The 20,094-nt window shown below is 34.4% G+C and overlaps 1 protein-coding gene across 1 annotated transcript in view; it reads right to left on the reverse strand.

Moving 5' to 3' along the window:
* Positions 1-20,094, reverse strand: part of CDH12 (cadherin 12) — a 505,536-nt gene that overhangs the window by 485,289 nt on the left and 153 nt on the right.

Genomic DNA, 20,094 nt, shown 5'->3' on the forward strand with positions numbered 1-20,094 from the left:
GAGGATAACAAGTTGAAACTGTTCATACTTTGTAAATACCCAAAGCAATGTTACTTTGGGAAAGGCTAAATATAGGAAATCACCTGAAAACAACTTGAAGGGCTTGAAAAATAAATTATGGTCTTCTGGTTGGTGGAAATAAAGTTCTAATAAGAGCGGGGAAAAATGTCTAGAGGAAGCCATCCAAAACTAATTGCCTTGTCACAAGGAAAAATTGGGCTTCAGGTCCTTGACATCAAAGATAGCTTATTCACAAATGTGTAGTTACCATATACATTTTCAATTATTTTTATGAACCCCAAGGAAATAGTACTTGTTTTCTTGTTGTATTATACATACTAATCACTTTAAATCCCTATACCATAATCTTATCTTCACCACATTAGAAAAGCTAGAAAACTGAACTTGGGGGCACCTGGGTGGCTCAGAGGTTGAGCATCTGCCTCTGGCTCAGGTCGTGACCCCGGGGTCCTTGGATAAAGTCCCACATCAGGCTCCCTGCAGGGAACCTGCTTCTCCCTCTGCCTGCCTCTCTGACTCTCTGTGTCTCTCATGAATAAATAAATCTTAAAAAAATAAATTAAAAAAAAAACTGAATTTGTTTCTGCATTTACCTCAATGTTGGAAATGTCATATCAGGACTAAGTATCATATCAGGACATATCATGTCATATCAGGACTAAGCTCTCTAACTGAGAGCTTGAATTGGGATGAGTAATGATGTTCAGCTTTTACACAAAACTAGTGTACTAAGACAAGGAGAGGTGGCTGTTTTCTCCAATGTGCAGAAATCAACACAAAGAGTTAAGGACAATGAAGAAACAAAGAATATGTTTCAAACATAAGAATAAGATACATCTCCAGAAACCAATCTTTATTTTTTTTAAATTTTTTTTTTTAATTTTTTATTTATTTATGATAGTCACAGAGAGAGAGAGAGAGGCAGAGATACAGGCGGAGGGAGAAGCAGGCTCCATGCACCGGGAGCCTGATGTGGGATTCGATCCCGGGTCTCCAGGATCGCTCCCTGGGCCAAAGGCAGGCGCCAAACCGCTGCGCCACCCAGGGATCCCGAAACCAATCTTTATGAAATGGAGAGATGTAATGACCCAGTAGAGAGTTCTGAGCGACACTCAGAAAGATGCTCACCTGTCAGCAAACTAATGCATGCGCAAAATAAGACTTTCAACAAAGAGAAAGAAAGTATTTTGAAAATATCAAATGGAAGTCAAAGCTTAAGTACTGAAAAATTCAACAGACAGATTCAACATTGGACTATAACAAGTAGAAGAAAGGACTGGCAAATTCAAACACATGGGATTCAAATTCATCCAATGAGAAAGGTAAGGATGTTCACTTTTGCCACTTGTATTCAACATAGTACTAAAAGTCCTAGCCACAGCAATCAGTTAAGAAAAAGAGATAAAGGGTATGCAAATTGGAAGGGAATGGGAATCAGCAAAACAGTCTCTGTTTGCAGATGAGATAATATTCTATATAGAAAACCCAGAAACTCCACCAAAATCTATTAGATCTAATAAATAAATTCAGTAAAGTTACAAGATACAAAATCAATATAGAAAAACCCATTGTGTTTACAATAGCATCAAAAACAATACAATATTCAGGAATAACTTTAACAAAGAAGGCGAAAGATCCCTGCACTGATACCCATAAAATACTGATGAAAATAACTGAGGAAGACACAAATGCATTGAAAGATATCCCATGCTCATGAATTGAAGAAATTAATAATGTTAAATTGTCCACACTATCCAAAGAAATCTACAGATTCAATACAGTCCCTCTCAAAGTCCTAAGGGAATGTTTCACAGAAATAGCAAAGGAAGCCATCAGTGAAAAAAAAAAGGCAACCTACTTGATGTGATAAAATATTGGTAAACTGCCTCTTTGATAAGGAGCTAATATAAATAATATACAAGGAGTTTGTACAATTCAATAGCAAAAAAGAACCCAATTTTAGAAAAGGGTAAAGGATCTTAATAGACATTTTTCCAAAGAAGAAAAACAAATACCCAATAGGTACATGAAAAAGTGCTCAATATCACTAGTCATTAGGGAAATGTGAATCAAAGCCAGGGTGAAGTACCACCTCACCCCATTTAAGGATGTCTATCATCAAACAGACAGGAGATAACAAGGGCTGGCAAGGATGTGAAGAAAAGGAAACCCTTGTACACTGTTGATGGGGATGTAAACTGGTACAGCCATAATGAGAAACAACACAGAGTCTCCTCAGGACATTAAAAACTACTAAATTAGAAATACTATGTGTTAAGGCTACCCCACGTCTGGGTATATGTTCGAAGAAATGAAATCATGATCTCAGAGGTATCTATACTCCCATATTCACAGAGGCATCATTTGCAGTAGCCAAGAAATAGAAACAGCTTAAGTATCCACTAATGGACAAACAGATAAAGAAAATGTGAGACTTATATACAATGGAATAGTAATGAGCCTTTACAAGGAAGGGGATACTGCCATTTGTGAGAACATGGTGAACTTGGTGGACATCACGGTAAGTGAAGTAAACTATACAGAGAATGGCAAATAACCGTCTGGCATCAATTATATGTAGAATCTAAAAGCAAGTTGAATTCATAGAAACATAGAGTAGATTTGGTGGTTGCCTGGGGCCGGAGGGTGGGAGAAATAGGGAAGGATTGGTAAAAGGGTAGAAACTCTCAGTTATAAGATTAATAAGGTCTGTGGATCTTATGTGTTACATGATTCTAATTGACAATTCTGTATTGTATAACTGAAATTTGCTAAGAGAGAAGTTAAGTATTCTTACCTGCAAAAAAGGCAAATATGTGAAGTGCTGCATATGTTAATGAACTCAAAGGTGAAAGTCCTTTCACAAAGTATACGTATATGAATTATCATATTGTAAACATTAAATATATTATGATTTTATTTGTTAAATATATCTCAATAAGGATAAAAAAGGGAAAAAAGGAAAGCATGAACAGTCACATGTATTTCCCAAGGTTATTTTGATTCTGGCATAAAATATCATATAATTGTAAGACATGTCATTAACATCTCTGATATTTGTAGATATTTCCAGTGACAACCAGTTCACAAGGCAATGTGCTATCCTCTCCTCCCTGAACAGAGATATATGTGTGTATCACCGAATTTAAAATTCTCTTTATCCTTTCCTTACTACGTATCTGAGAGTCATTTAGATAAGTTATCAAAACTCTTTAACATGATCTTTCCCAAGATGACTCATCTCTCTAATTGACATAGATTCTAAAATTACCAGCATCCTTACTAATTTTGATTTTGAAATTTGCTAATTTCAAAATTAGACAGAAGGTTGAACACACTCTAGCACTAATGTCTGGAGGAAATTGTAAAAAAGGTCCATGGCATTCCTATTCTGACAATTATTCATTCATTAATGCAGCTCAAATGTCTTTTTTCTTTTTTTTTTTTCTTTTGGTCTTCATATCATGCTGTTGGCTCACACTGAGCTTGCAGTCAATTAATCCTAGTACCTTTGGTACTTTTTCACAGGAAATGCTATTAAACCAGTCCTGCCCCTGTCCTGTAATTGTCAAGTTGGTCCTCTTGAAATTTAATGTGAAAGATCTCTTATGCCTTGTTTAATAGTATAAATCACTCCAATCTGGAGAAATTCTCTGCATCACAATTCTAAAGTCCAAGACATGAGAGTCTTAACTAAATTTATCTCAGCTACAGATTTTTAAAACTGTACTGGATCTTCATGTAACTTGCTAATGCTAATGTTAAATATATTATTTAGCATTAATAAATATGAATCTATTAAAGACATTTTATTTGTTAACCTTTGATTGATGACTGTAATTTCATAAATTGATTCCATTTGAGTATGCTTGCTCAACCAATTAAAACCACCTAATTGTAAATTCACATTTCTCCATATTTCAGAAGAGAATATTAAAAGAAACTTTGTCGAAGATTTACTGAGATCAAGATACACTACACATAACCATAGCAACTTCAAGATTGTGTGCTCTATGGAATCTATCAAAAAGGAGGATGGAACTTTTGCAATAATGTTCTTCTGACACCAACACTGGCTTTAGTGGTTATGGCATTGCAACTTTTCTTTTTTTAAAAGACTTTCTTTATTATTTGAGAGAGGGCAAGAGAGAGCATGAGTGAGGGGAAAGACAAGTGGAGAGGAGGAGGCAGCCCCGGTGTGGGGCATGACCTGAGCCCGAGGCAGATGCTTAACCAACTGAGCCACCCAGGCACCTCTGCTGCACTATATCTTAAGGTTCTACACATACTTTTGAAAAAATTTGACCTTGTAGAAATTTACTTTAAATTAACATCAATCTCAACTGTTCCTAGTTCACCAAATCCATTTTATTCCACTTTTGAAAAGGGTATCATTTTCATATCTTTGTGTTTATTTACATGATTTCTTAAAGAATTTCTAAAATGCCAAGTTTATTTTCTCCCCAGATTTCTCTCCCTCCCATCTACCTCAGTAATTGGTTCATTGTGGTCCCTATTTAGGACAAACTGTTCCTCTCATTAGCTTCACATACTTTGAGAGAGAACACCACCTAAATTACTGTTAAAAAATGTCACAGATAGGTCACCTTTCCACACAAAAGTATGTGAATGTAACCCTCAGTTAATAGATTCCAGGTTTTAGAGACATAAAATAATACTTCAAAAATGTACTAAAAATACCTCGTTTAGGAAATTTCAACCTGGGAATTGGTGCATCACAGGAAAGTTGAACATGAAACATGGCACTCACTCCAGGGGCCCTTGACATTGCCTGATAGTAGAATGTTGTTCAGGGGTCGGTTGCCCACTATGAGCTCTTTTAAAAGGGATCTATTCATGTATAGTACAACCTGCTGGAAAAGGTCAATGGAAAGTCAAAACCCTTAAAGCCGGGGAGTTTTATGTCTTAATGATTCTTTGAAATGTTATTCACTACAGAGTAGAGTGCGTATACTTCAGATCACCTCTAGGTAACTGGAAAGGAAACAACAACAACAAAGAATCAAACTGGGGGAAAGCTGGAGTTGAGTTTCCCATTTCCATCTGCTAGTTATCTTACTTTGAATAATCCAGAAAATCAGTTCCAGATGGACTTTCCTCATTTATAAAGGGAGTTTAATATGTACCTTGGATTCATTTCCAAAGGATAAAAGAGATTATGGCTACCAGAGCCATGTTTAGTACTGGATAAATATTTACTGCTATTATTGCTTTTTTAAAAAATAATTTTATTTATTCACTTGAGAGAGAGGAAGTACACAAGGAGGGACAGGGTCAGAGGGAGAGAAACTCAAACAGACCCCATGCTGAGTATGAAGCCCAACATGGGGTTAGATCCATGACTTTGAGTCAGATGCTTAATTGACTGAGACAGCCAGGCGCACGAGTACTATTATTGTTTATTTACAACCTACACATTATCTGAGGCATATGATGGTTGATGATTCACATTTTTTGTAGCATTATTTGTAGTTGCAGTACTGTTAGCTCCGGCACTGATTGTAGCTTTGCTGCACTGCAGGTCATGAAGTTGGGTTAAGCTTTCTGCCTCTGGAGCTTTGGTGCTGCTTTAGAATGCTTCCTCTTCCAATAACCAGAACTGAAGCTGATGGCCTGACAACTCTGTGGCGAGGGACAAAATCTGAAAGCTGCTACCGTGGAGGAGGCCGTTGGTACAGTATGGTCTAGTCCGGCACCAAGCTATAGGCAGCAGAAACCACCACAGCTCTAACAGAGTAAGGATCTGGACAATCTCACCTGGCTGCCCAAAGCCCTGGCTCCTGTCGTCTTGCTGAAATAAACCTCGCAGCCTCCTTTAAGCCTGAGAGCTTCTGAAGCAGAGGAAAGAGAGTGACAACCCCTCTCCGAAACATTAGAGATGGCAAAAAGGTTACTGTCAATTTCCTGAAATCATGTATTCAGTTTCATTTATTTATGGTGTGGGAAGTTGTTTTGTCTGCTGAACCAAGTCAGCGCAACACTAATTCGATTAGAATAAAAAGGCTTTGGTTTTTACTTAGATTCTGCTTGCTATTTCAAGCTTCAACTCAGAAATATATTTTTTTCCTTGGAACTAGATAGTGTGGGAATAAACTAAACAACGTTAAATGATTGTTCATGTCTATATATTTTTTTCCGTGCATGTAAAACCATGAAGAGACAGACTTTTATACTTGAAAACAAGGATGTTTTTAAATCAAATCATTAACCTAGGATTTGCTTGTTCATTTACCCCGAGTATTCAGTTTTAGTTGTCTTATATGTAAACTGGCACTAATGGTATCAACCTAGCGGGATAGTATGTGGATTGAATTAATCTACTTATTTAACAGATATACCTGAGATGTCCCTTATGCCAGGCACTCATCAGGGACACAGAATTCAGCAATAACCAGAGGGGTACCCTGGGCATACATCTCAGGAAGTAGAGTTAGCATAGAGCCTGGCAGACAGTAGGCACTCAATAAATGCCTTTATCTCCTCCATAGGGGACCACTGTGTGGAGGTCCTTCCAGATTAAAAGAATGGTAATCTCTTGTTAATGGTGTAAAGCATACAATATCTGAATTTCTATCAGTCTGAAATTATAATTTATTTTCTCTATTTATATATGCCTTACTCACAATTCAATTCTATTTATAGGACTTGCTCCTTTAGTTTCATATATTAAGTTACATTTTACTCAGTGAGTATGATTATTCCTAATTTCAATTCCCTTTTGTCCTGGTTCAATATGACATCAATATGATATGTTAGCCTGACATTCAAGGCATTTCTCAAAAGTCTTTCTCTCTTTATCTCTCTCTGCTCCTACTACATCAGACAAGATTGATGATTTACACTTCCCCAAATATGGTCTCTGCATTCCTGAAACCTTGCATTTTCATTTATATGCCACTGTTTTATAATCCCCATAAACCTAGTTTAGTTAATCTTTTAATGTGTGAATCAAGAGCTCATTAAAAAATTAACAAATAAATAAATGAGTACACACACAGGTCTAGACTATGAATCTCCCAAAAGCAAGGGCCCCTTTCCTATTATTTTATTTAATACAGAGTACCATTAGCATATACACACATTTATACATTTTAATTAATTAATTAATTTAGTTTAAATAAATTGAATTACTTGGTTAATTAACTCTGTTTAAAATCATAATTTCAACAACAGATGAAAACACATAGAAAATACTGAATCTATGATTCCAGACACTTGATTTACTAGGATTTTCATTTTATTCTACTCCAGAAATTATATAAATTGCAGATATCACAATAAAAGATTTAAATTTATTAACTAACCAATTTTTTTTTGTTGTTGTTGATAAGTAATGTTCTTAAAGATTGGAGAAATTTATTTGAAAAACGGTTTGACTTTGGGGCATCTGGGTGGCTCAGTTGATTAAGTGTCCAACTTTGGTTTCGGCTCAGGTCATGATGACAAAGGTATGAGATTGAGCCCTATGTTGGGTTCTGTACTCAGCACAAGGTCTGCTTATCCCTGTCCCTCTGCTCCTCCTCCCACTCCCTCTCTCTTAGAATAAATAAAATTAAACAAACTAAAAAAAAAAAAAAAAGAGTTGGACTTTATTGTATTTTTACATAATGGTAGTTCCATTTCTTTTATTAAAATGTATGTCATATTAGAACGGCACAGCTACCGATGTACTAGGATGTAAACTTATGAGTAGAATGGATTTTGAAGGAAATCAGAAGGGGTTACTTTTCTCTTTTAAATTTCAGTATCATAAGACAGTTTAGTTGCATATTTTTATTCAATGTCAAAGGATCTGTACAGGATCTAGCCATGTTTAACTGAATATTATTACAAAATCTGACCTTATTTACTAAAGAAAGTTGGAGAAAAAATTAATTAATTTTTATCTGTCAAATACTGCTTGACATTCTCCCACTGTTGCATGTACAATTACTGCTAATCATTCACAGCTATAGTCAGTTTAAAATCAAAATGCAGATAGACAAGTGGCTAAGCACGCAGTCAAGACAGTCAAAATGTTGAGAATTAATGTGAAATCTAATTTTAATCTAATTTATTATTATTGAATTATTATCTTAGGTTCCTTTAGGTTTTACATTTGTAGCTAACGGTGAGATAATCTAAACAGAGGATAGGGTTTTCACAGAGTAGTGGGTTCTAAAGTCTATCAAACTACACCCTCTAAAGAGGCTTTGCCTAAGTTACATGTTGAACAAGGTTTTAATAGGAAGCTCAAGATAAGGAATTAGGCAAAGAGTCTGGGTTTATAGGGTAAGGTTTTTAACTTCAACCATTTTTGTGTGCTTGCACAGTGGTATGTTATATCCAAGTAGCTGTAAAACCTCAATGGCAGCAAAACTGTACAAAAATTACCAGAGTTTTCTATAAGAGCTTCCTAAATTAAATTGATTTTTTTAATGAAGAAAAACACAAAATAACAAAGACAGAAATAAATAAAGGCCGGGTCTTTAGGTACATTAGATTGATGAACAATGGAAGCAGAGAAAAAATGAGAATGAGGGTGAGCTAAAGTCATGCTTTGAGCACTGATGGGTAGGGACAAGTGAAGCAAAGATGGTGGTCCTGTCAAAAGAGCTCAACTAGAATAGTTAGTGTATAGAAGGGTTTTTTAAAATAGTAAGTTGGCTTAGCAAGAATGAAATAAAAACAGGTGCCTTATCACATTGGCTTAAGATTATTAGTTCTCATTTGAGGATAAGAGGAGTTGAATCAAAAGTTATAATATTTCAAAATGGCATGGCATATGCCATTTTAAGTCAATCAGAGAAAGAAAATTATATAGTTTCACTCATGTGGAAAATAAGAAACAGTGCAGAGGAATATGGGGTAAGGGAGGGAAAGCAGAATGCAAAGTCATCAGAAGGGGAGAAAAACCATGAGAGACTCTTAACTGAAGGAAATCAAATGAGGGTTGCTGGAGGGGAGGTAGGTAGAGGCATGGGGCAATTGGGTGATGAGCATTAAAAAGGGCACATGATGTGATGAGCACTGGGTGTTATTCGCAATTGATGAATTATTGAATACTACATCCGAAACTAATGATGTACTATATGTTAGCTAATTAAATTTAAATTAAAAATTAAGTTAATTAGTTAATAAATTAATAAGATGCCATAATACTTTCTAAAATGCAAGTCTTCAAAGCTGCATATAAATGTCTTACCAATTTACATACATTACAAAAATCATAGTTGCAGCATCATAAAACTTAGAATAATAGCAATGGTTTTTAATATACTCATATCAAATATTATTTTAAGATAGTCCCCCATATAGAAATCTATTATAATCACTTAGTGATATATATTCCACAAGGGCAGGGTCTTTCCAATTTTTTAATGTGCATAAATTATTTTCAAAAATATGTTTAATTTAGAATTTTAAAATTTACACTCATGGTAAAAATGAAATGCTTCAGAATATTTTTGACAAATAACGTCTTTTCTTACTACTAGATTCAATGACCTAGATAGTAATAATTGGATAGAAAATAATTGATCAAACATTTCACTTGGGAAAGAAAGGAAAAATTCTCTGAATGAAGGAGAGTATATTTTATCTCACCACCATATCAACTTTGATTTTTGATGTCCCTATTTACTTTCCAACTTATCAAGTAACATAAAATAAATCAAAATATTTGCTATTGAAAGCCCTGGTTGGCATTTGGTCTAATATTTTTAGCCATGTTCTTGTACTTGGGAATCCAGCAGATTTTTTCCCTTTATTATCTAGCTCTCCCTTTACATTTTCAGAAAGCTGCATTATTTTATTCCTAGTATCTGCTGTCAATAAAATTGAATCCATTCTTGTCTACTGGTCTTTTGTTACTCAGTAGTTTGAGTTAGTAGTTGCTCGTCTTCTTTTCATATTTCTGACCCTTTTTTCTTCTTATACGTTGTCTAGTGTTAGGAGACACACTGATATAGGGAATTATAAAAGAAAAAAATAAAATAACAGGAAAGGAAGGGAAAAAATAAAGCCTACAATGCAGAAGTTGCTTTCTGGCAGCAACAGAATTACAGAGAAAAGAAAAAGTTGAAATCTGACAGGATTAGCCTGCTGACTTGCTGAGTTTATGAGCCCTGTAAAGAATACCAATGAGAGAAAAAATAGAAGCTGGAAGACAATGTTATAAATCTCACCCACAGACTTCTTTACCAAGGGTTGGGAAATAAAAAGTTCTGGATACCATTAATGGTTAGAATGTCACCAAAGAGAATCAGTTTGGCATCTGCTTCTCGGTTCAAAATTAACACTGGAGGTGAGGCGTTTTGTCAAACACTTATGTGAAGTGCAGCAGAACAACATGGACCTCTTCTCCCTTCTGACACCTGGGAACTATACTAAATGGGACTGGAACTAGTAAAACACATGTAAAAACTACTGAGTTAGTCTACCTAGTGTGAGAACTAGTAACAATTTCCCCAGGATTGAAAGACTTGGGATAGATCAGAATATATACTGAAAAAATAACTTAGCATAAAGTAGAGACTAAAAATCAGTCCTGCAAACCACGCAATCCACATTCAGTAGTGGTATTGCCAGGCTACGTATCAAACACGTCTTCATTTATTATGAAAGATAGCCTATGTGTGATGATTTTTGGAGTACTAAGACCCAGATGGAAAATAAATGTTGTTACAGACATCAGAAGTCTTACACCATTAGGATCTTCCCAATAATGCTTACCTGCTTCTATCAATTGGATGCACTTTCTAGAAAAATAAAGCCATCACATAATTGATTTTTAAACCCTTTAAAAACTTGATGAGATGCTGAATTCTTTTCTAGGAATAAATTATCTATGCACAGACACATATCTATGCACTTTCCATTTAATTACAGGGAGTGAATAAACCTACTGAAATCTGCCCAAAGACCCTAGTTTCACCACTCTTAAGACTTACCTGTATGGTCTTACAGCTTTGTATATTTAGCAGTTATTACTCACAAGAACAAATACATGATCTTACAGGTGCAATAAACTGGATAGTTCCCAAAGTTCTCACATTTTGGGAATGGTTAAAAATATTATGGTATATACACACAGCGGGATTTAGTCAATCTTTGAAATTGGTATTTTCTTATTCAAGAATTTAATATTTGTAAGTGCATTAAGTGCTATATATTACTAACCACAGAGACAAGTTTCAAAATTGTGGATACTATTAGAACTCATTATTGTTGTAAAAAAATATACAGATATATGCAAAATGAAAGTCTCAGAAGAATATAGTCCAAAAGCTTGACAATTTCAAAATTATTTGAAATAAACCAAATACAGAAAAATAATTATTTTCTGTATTTGGTTTATTAATTCTGCTTATCTAAATTTTCTAATTTTTCTGCACCAAATGTGTAGAGACTTTTACTCATTGAAGATCGACCTATCTTAGTGACATACATTTAAACTATAGGTATCTCTGAGAAGCAAAATGCATCATATGCTTACAACTCTGGTATATGGATTGTATATGGGTTACCTGAATAGAGACAGAAGGAATTTACATAGAAATTACGAATGTGAATGGTGGAAAGTTACAGATACTGAAACCTTTATCCCACGACCAACCACTAACACAAAGGAGAGACCAGCTAGCAAATTCCCTTGGGAAATGATGAAATTCACATTCAAGCCTTGAAAAGCACGCTCCTTTGATGTGAATCTTTAGATCTAAAAAAGGACCATGTTCCTATATTCAGGAATTCAGAGTGGTGGCTATTGGATTGTCAAAAGCCAATCTGTATCATTTTATAGTTATTTCCTAGAGAGAAGGTAAAGAAAAAGTGGAAATGAGTTTGACGAATTAAGTAAGAAGTAGATTTTTATTACACAACCACCAGAAACCTAGGTGGTTGGGCATCCTCAAAGGCCTGAACTAATCTTTGCCGAGAGGGAATAAACCATATCCTGCGACCATCGTCCCCTCTGCCCCCCAGCCTGCATGAGGCTACCTGCCATCACTACCACCAGCGATGGGGAAAGAAAGTTCTGAATCAGTAGTTTGGGGAAGTTGCTACAAGCACATCCTAGATGTTTGAACACTCAGACAGAAGATAACAGATTATTTCAGAAAGCACATATAAATGAGAAGAGAACTCTTGATAGCAAGATTATCTGCTTGGTCCTGGCACTAAGCAAAGCTCTCTGAAGGATACTCGGGCTGTATTAGATGGCTGACCTTGTAGGAAGGAATAATGAAAGAATTGAGAAGTATATTATTTCAAATTTAGTAGCACCGGTTACAGCCAACTCCCAAGGCAGCATTTTCAGATGAATTTAATAGGGGGGAAATATTTTTTTAAGAGACCAAAAGAAAGAGATGTTTATAGATTCATATAAAAGTATTTAAAAGCTTTTCTTTAATCTTCCCACTGTACTTCACAATCCTAAATAAAACAAACAGATATCATCCATGTAATGTCTCATAATTTTCAAACAGTTTCATTAGCATTATTTCTCTTGTTCTTTATCATCAGGATTAGGGATATCAATGTTCAACAAGGGGGAGGCTAAGTCACTTGAAATCTAACTGAATGAATTAAGGGCAACTGAGTCCCAACAGAGCTTGGACTCACACCATAGACTTCTCAGTCTAGTGGCTTTTGCTCAATACATGGACCATGCTGTCTTGCAAGACCATATAAGGCTATAAAAAGAATGATTTATAGCCAGGTATTCATTTTAAGTAGAGTTAATTTCATTGTTGTAAATTATTTTAAATGTCTGCTCCACTTGGACATCATAATTACTTGCATTAGTAAACAAATTTGCATTTTGAAGTAGAGATTACATGGGTAATATCTTCCTGTTTGCAAGTAATTTACTGCCAGGGGAGATTCTCTCATTCTACAGTAATAATCCTCTTAAACTTGCTCTAGCAACACTGGAAATCAGAATACAGTTTGCCTTTAGTGAAGTTAAATTGTCACATAGAAAGATTCCTGATAATTCTGAAGTCCTAATAAAAAGCAAATAAATAATAATAAAACATTGGCTAAGTCGTTGGGTATTTTTTTTTTCTAAAGAATTTCACATATTAAATACTGGCATCCATCTACCCTTTTGATTTAAAAAGATACCATCTTTTTAAGTGTATTTTGTATTTTTTAAAAATTGAAAATGTAGCTGTATATTTTTAAATGAACTGTCTTTTTCTACATAAATGAGCACTGGCTCTCCCATGTCAATGGCCTAAGAAAAAAGATCCTGGTTCCAGATCTTATACAGATCATCATCCAGTATCCAATCTTCTCAATCTTGGCATTCTTGGCATTGCATCCCTTAGGATGTTGTACATGAGCATAGGTTTGAATCAGGCAACAAATGCTCATAATAAAAAAAAAAAATTAAAGGAGCCATAATTCTCTGATTACATAATAGAACCTGAGGAATATATTTATATAAAAGCACAGAAATAAATTTTGGATTGGATTTTCCCACCAGTTAAATAGATCATCAGCTCACATATCAAATTACTGTCTTACTGAGGATGTCCTATTAAATCAGGAAACCATTGATCATTCCCTTAATATTAATTTAACCAAATATAAAATAAAAGTAACTAGAATGATCAAACAACTTTTCAGCATGGTTAAGTGCAAATCATTCCTCTCCAAAGACTAAAACTGATTATATATAAACTAAAGCCAAATTCAGAAATGTTTTTGTTTTAAGCTTAGTAAAACCAAGGCAATTTACTTGTGTTATTTCTGTAAACTTAGGGGAGGAGAATAGTAATATTACTTAAATAAGATCCATAAAGTCTCATATCGTTTCATAATGATCCATAAAACCATGCATATTTTAAGACTTTACATATATGACACCGAAAGTAAAAAAAAAAAATAGTCATATAACATTTAGATGAACACAGGTTTCATTATACCACTTACTTGAATCAATCAAGGATCATTTTAAAATATGTTTATTATTCTCTTTACAATGTATATATAACCTGAATATCACCTGAATTCGCACTGTCCTTTGGATTAAATAGACTTTTCTTGAATCTCTTATCTCACTTTCTGGAGTAGTGTAGGTTGGCTTGCACAGTAGGTTTACTAATGTTCAGACTGACTAATTTTCAGGGTCACTCAAATTTCTTAATCACAGTAACTGCTGAGCTCCCTCTTACAGCTGACATATAGTAATTATCTATATTACCCCAATTTTTTTAGAGTTTTCAGGCAAACACATACAAATATTCATATTTGATATATAGCAAACTTCACCTATCTGGGAAGATAGATGAAGTCTACACATAGAATAACAAACAAGTCAAACTGAATATTAAGTTTGACCACTTTATCACTAACCATATGTCTGTATCCTTATCTGTGCCAATCTCCCACTACATAACTCCAAGTCTTTTCACATATTGTGCTTTCCATCCTTCCTTCATTATTTCCATCTCCTTGTTTTGCTCTCTCCAGCCAAACTATGCCTTTAGGTCATTTACCACTATCGAAATGGCTTGTGTAAAACTAAGCCACATAATTTTTGCAGAATTAGTCCCAAATGTTAATGTCTTCGATTTTTCCCTTGCCAAAAGCAGATGGTGTTTATTTATTTTAAAGCACTATCTATACTAGGCAAATATATACACATATCCATCAGTTATTAATAAATAGTTACTGAATATCTACTATCAGGAGAGAGTAACTTTAGAAAAAGAAAGCAACAAAATTAGTCATGATGACTACTCAAAAATATTTCTTCCTTTTAACTAAACTAAGTGCTTTACCACATTTTTTTTTTTTTTTTAAGAAATCTTCATAGCACTTCTAGGAAACTATGGCCTTTATGTATACAAACATAATGGGTATACACACATGTGTGAGTATATCAGACTGAGTCTTAAATAATTTACATATATTGGTATATTGGTTCAGATCATATTGCAAATTAGTGTCAAACCTTGATAAACTCCAAGCATATCTTGGTACATACCTTATTAACTACACTCTAAACAACCTCAATACTATTTTAGCTTTGAGATGAAATCTCAGATCTCAAGGACCAAGTGATTCTCTTGGAGACATGAACTGTATACACAAATAACCAGAGACCATATTGGATATGTTAATTAATGCTATAAGGGAAAAAAAAGATTGCTTCTAATGGAAAAAAATATCAGTAGCAACTAAAATAATTAAGAAAAACAGCTTCAGGGGAGTTAATTTAATTAATTTAATTTCTGAGCAATTGGAAGACTTTGGTTGAATGGGCCTTTTCTAAATATGTGTCTATGTGCAGAGAGATAGAAACATTTTTTTATTCCTTCTGCCATTTGAAGGAAGACAAACTGATAATATAGTTATTTCTGATAAGCCAAGAGTGAGAATGGCAGAAACAGACAAAAACAGCAGAATTACAAAACTGCCTAGGTTGGGCATTCCCGTGAGAGATAAGTGCATTATTTACTCTTGTGGCTACTGTCAATTATTTCTGATTTCTGGTATTTAGTTATACCTCTGTTTCTATCTAGGTGGGCAGTTGACAACTGTTTTAAAACTGACATATTCCCCGGGAACCCTGGGTGGCGCAGTGGTTTGGCGCCTGCCTTTGGCCCAGGGCGCGATCCTGGAGGCCCGGGATCGAATCCCATGTCGGGCTCCCAGTGCATGGAGCCTGCTTCTCCCTCTGCCTATGTCTCTGCCTCTCTCTCTCTCTCTGCGTGTGACTATCATAAATAAATAAAAATTTAAAAAATATATATATATTAAAACTGACATATTGAAAGAGATTGCATAGATCTCAAAGTTGTCTGCTCACAAAAGATCCATATCAAACATAAACTCCATATTTCAAATAGAAGATATCGTAATGCATAAAATAATAACCATCATCATGATTATAAAAAAGAGACTTCAATTAATATAAAAATTTCTTCCGTTTAATGAGCTTGACAAATTCCGGTGTTCTCAGGCCTATTCTATATTTAATACCTGACTTAATGTCTGGAGTGTCATAAATCTGGGTAATTTGACAATTGCAATATACATAAATGATTCAAAACAAAGATTAATAAAAATAGTCTATTTTTTTCCAAATATCATGTGGCCTGCCATCTATAGCACAGAACTACTAAATTCAGCAAAAACTGAAAAAAGTGTTTACAGAGAAAATTCATTTACCACTTAACTAAATGTATTATTTGTTCCACCCGTGGTAACAGTAAGACTAATTAAGCAAGAGTCTCATATGCTGCTTTCCCATATCAATAAATAAATAAATGGTAGTATATATAAACTGAATCATTGAATTCTGCTTATATTGATGATGGCTCATCAGATTTGAAACTGACAAAGTTGCTATTAATGTAGAATATGAACATTTTACTCAAAAAAAAATTTCTATGCACTTATGTTTGTACCTAGAAGACATTTAAATAAATGTTTAAAATTATAATATACCAAAACATTATAATATACCAATAGATGAAACTCTGAGTTAAATAGATATGTATTTTCAAATGAAAAATTTTAGAGACTGTGAAGAGAAAATTGATAACTAAAGCTAAATAATTAAAATGTAACACTTAACTGAGTCTGTAAATGAATAATGGAAATATCCTTACAAGTTTCTTAAATTTATCAATATGCAAAGTTAATGGAGAAATGCAGATGGCCTTTATCAGCATATGTTTTTCCAGGTGTATTTACATTTTTATTAAATATTTTGATCTTTAAATGGCAGTTAATTCATTTGAGAAACACTTATCTTAGAGAATGAAAACAACCATTTAATTATATGCCAACTGGGCCTGTTATACAGGCAGAGTATGAAAAATATTTGTGTGATGTCTTTTAAAAGGCATGAAGAAGACATTTCCATTCTTCTAAAAAGTCTTTCTCATAGATATTCTCTATTGATTGAAATTATCTCCAAAAATGTAAAACATTGAGACTTACTAAGCTCCTTCTTTCTCTTTTTTTTTTTTTTTTTTCTTTTTTCCCCCTTCAAAGGTAGGAGGATGTCCTTGGGAAGCTGAAGAACTGCTGCCATTATATGGCAGAAAATATTCATTGCTGTCTTGCTCAGCTTGAACTGCTGTAACAAAATATCATATACACTATGGCTTAAACAACAGACATTCATTCCTGAGTTCTGGAAGCTAACAAGTCCAAGAGCAAGGTGGAGGCGGATTCAGTACTTGGAGCAGCTCTCTTCCTGGCTTGCAGGACAGCAAATGTCTCCCTGTACAAGGCACAGAGAGATCTGGTCTCTTCTTATCAGGTCTCTAATGTAATTAGGAGGGCCCCACCCTCAGGACAGTATCTAAACCTAAATACTTCCCAAAAGCTTTACCTTGAAGTACTCTCACTTGGAGTTTAATGCTTCAATCTATGGGTTTGGGGGGACACAAACATTCACCCATTAAGTGCTGCATTTGTATGCTCATAAATACATTTGTTGTTTGAATAATTCTTCAAAACAACAAGAACTTCACAGGTCTAAAGCTTTAAAAAGTGCATCTTTTGGAAACTGGAAATATCATATTGATTTAGACAAAATATATTGAGTCGAAATGGAGTCCATATCTGCATCATCTTTAGTCAATCCAAGTAAAACCCAACATCTATTATTAGAGAGTAAATAAGACAAAGGAAAATAGATATTCCTTAGTAGGCTTCTCATATGCTGCCAACCACCATGCTGCTTTTATCAGATGGTTTTCATAAAAAAATCACTTTTATCCTGTGGCAGTATAAAGGCACTGCCTTCATGCTCATGGTCTGTGGTTCACAATAAAGCAGGTGTTGAAACTGATACCAAGAAATGTATTTGTGGCTTGTAATTTAATACAGTCCAGGTTTAAAAGACAAAAGTATTTTACTTTGGGCCAAAAAAGGTATTGCATGACTCAGAAGAAATGAAATTATATAACTTTGTTGTTGTTTTCTTTTTTCCCAGAATATTCCCCATTATGTGGTAAAGAGGATAGATGAGGAAGGAAAAAACAGAAGAGGAAAAAAGGGAAGCCTATGTACCTTAACACAGGAGTGATGGAAAGAAAAAAAAACAAACTATGGTTTAATAAACTGTAGTTAAGGAGTTAAAATAGTCACCCAAAAGATTTCTAGGTGAATCATATATAATGCAAGGAGATTTGATTTACAAGCCTAATTTTGTGTATCTCCTGGGAAATCACTTATCTAGTTCATGACAGATTTGTGAAGAACCTTTGGTGGTTGGGATTCCACATGGGAGTTTTTCTATGTGGTAATTTACAGCAGGAAATCGGGAGGCTAACATTCATAGAAAACGCTACATTTGAGAGAGTAAATGGAGAAGAATGGGAGGGTCAAACCAAGACACAGCGGTAGCATAGCCATGAAGTGGGTTCTTGGTACCTAGAAGACTGCTAGTCACAGTCACTCCTCAACAACTGAATGGATGAATGAATGGTTTCAGATAATCTCATAAAATAATAATTCATTCATGTTCCCTCATCATCTGCTGTCTCCATGAATTTTATGAATTTGGTCTGTGAATTTTGTGAATCACTCTATTGTGAATGTGATGATGGCGCAGAATTTGAACAAGTGTATCTACGTCAGAGAGGGTGCTTCAAACAGATGAGATTTGGCCAATAACAAAATTCAGGTATTTCAAACTTTTGTCTACACTGATATCAATGCAAATACTTATTGAGGAGAGAAAGCAACAGTAGAAAAATATTTACCTCCTTCCTAAATACAAACATATTCTTCAACATTTAAAATTAAAATGTGAACAGTGGAACTGACTCCGTTTCTTCAAGATGATTGAATTTATTCAACTTCAAAACTCAAATATTTGTATTTTTAATACAATAACTGGGCATTTCATTTTTTATTGATTAATATGTGTATCCCTCCCTCCAGTAATAGATATGGCCAGTGGGTAGAATTCTAGGGATACAAGGATATACAATTTTGAAGGTGAGGATCTTGCTTTTCCTTATCAGGGGAAAATAAATTGGAAACAATATAAAACCCGGGATCTACTCTCTTCAAATATCTACAGAAATTGGGCCTAGCTGATAAATGTTACCATTCCAGTAAAATCATATCATTTCTAGTTTTTCAATGATATATTCGGTTTGTAATATTTAGAAAGCAATTTTTTTCACTGAGAGACATTTATTCAATGTTATTATTAAATGACCTCTAGATGCCCAGCTCCTGGATTACACAAGGTAAATCTGTCATTTTCAAAGAGTTTATATGCCTCAAGGACATAAATAATATGTCTAAATAAGGATATGATAAAAAGACGCTAATAAATGTCACAACATGAGAAAAAGGACAGAAGTTCTATGAATGCATAGAGAAAGTTAACTGGCCAGATTAATTAAATCTCTGCGGAGAAAAGCTCTCTTCTTGAAGAAATCCAGCATAACTTTGATTTCAAAATTGATTGATCTACAAAAATTCAGCAACTCCCTTGTAGCTATTATTTTTAACCCCTTCCTTCATCAAGGAAAATGCATCAACATCATTATTCTGTCAATTAGCTTCAGTTTGTTAGAGTCAAATGGAAAAGAAAGAAACTGGAGCGCCTGGGTGGCTTTGGTTGAGCTCCCAACTCTTGATTTCAGCTCAGGTCGGGATCTCAGGTTTTGCAGATCGAGTCCCGCCTAGGGCTCTGTGTTCAGCACAGAGTCCACTTGAGATTGTCTCTCTCCCTCCTCGGCTTCCCCTCCCCTCCACTCATGCTCTCTCTCTCTTTGAATAAAATAATTAAATCTTAAAAAAAAATAAAGAAACAGAATATTAGTCCAAGCTATCGTACTGATTACAAAAAAAAAAAAAAAGGAAAAAAGCAGGAAGACACGAAAATTTTTATTCTTTGTTGAACAAGCATCCAACAGTTATTTTTAATTGAACTAGCCTGAAATAACATTCAGTGCATTTATCCAGAAAAAAAAAAATTTCCAAATGAATTATTTCTAGTAAATAATTTAGAGGGCACTATTAAGCTCTTTTGTTTGCTTGTTTGCATTTTTAAAAAATTTTGCTTTTAATCTTTTCACACAG

The sequence above is a fragment of the Vulpes lagopus genome, chromosome 3 (assembly GCF_018345385.1).
Source record: "Vulpes lagopus strain Blue_001 chromosome 3, ASM1834538v1, whole genome shotgun sequence".
Classification (NCBI taxonomy): Eukaryota; Metazoa; Chordata; class Mammalia; order Carnivora; family Canidae; genus Vulpes; species Vulpes lagopus.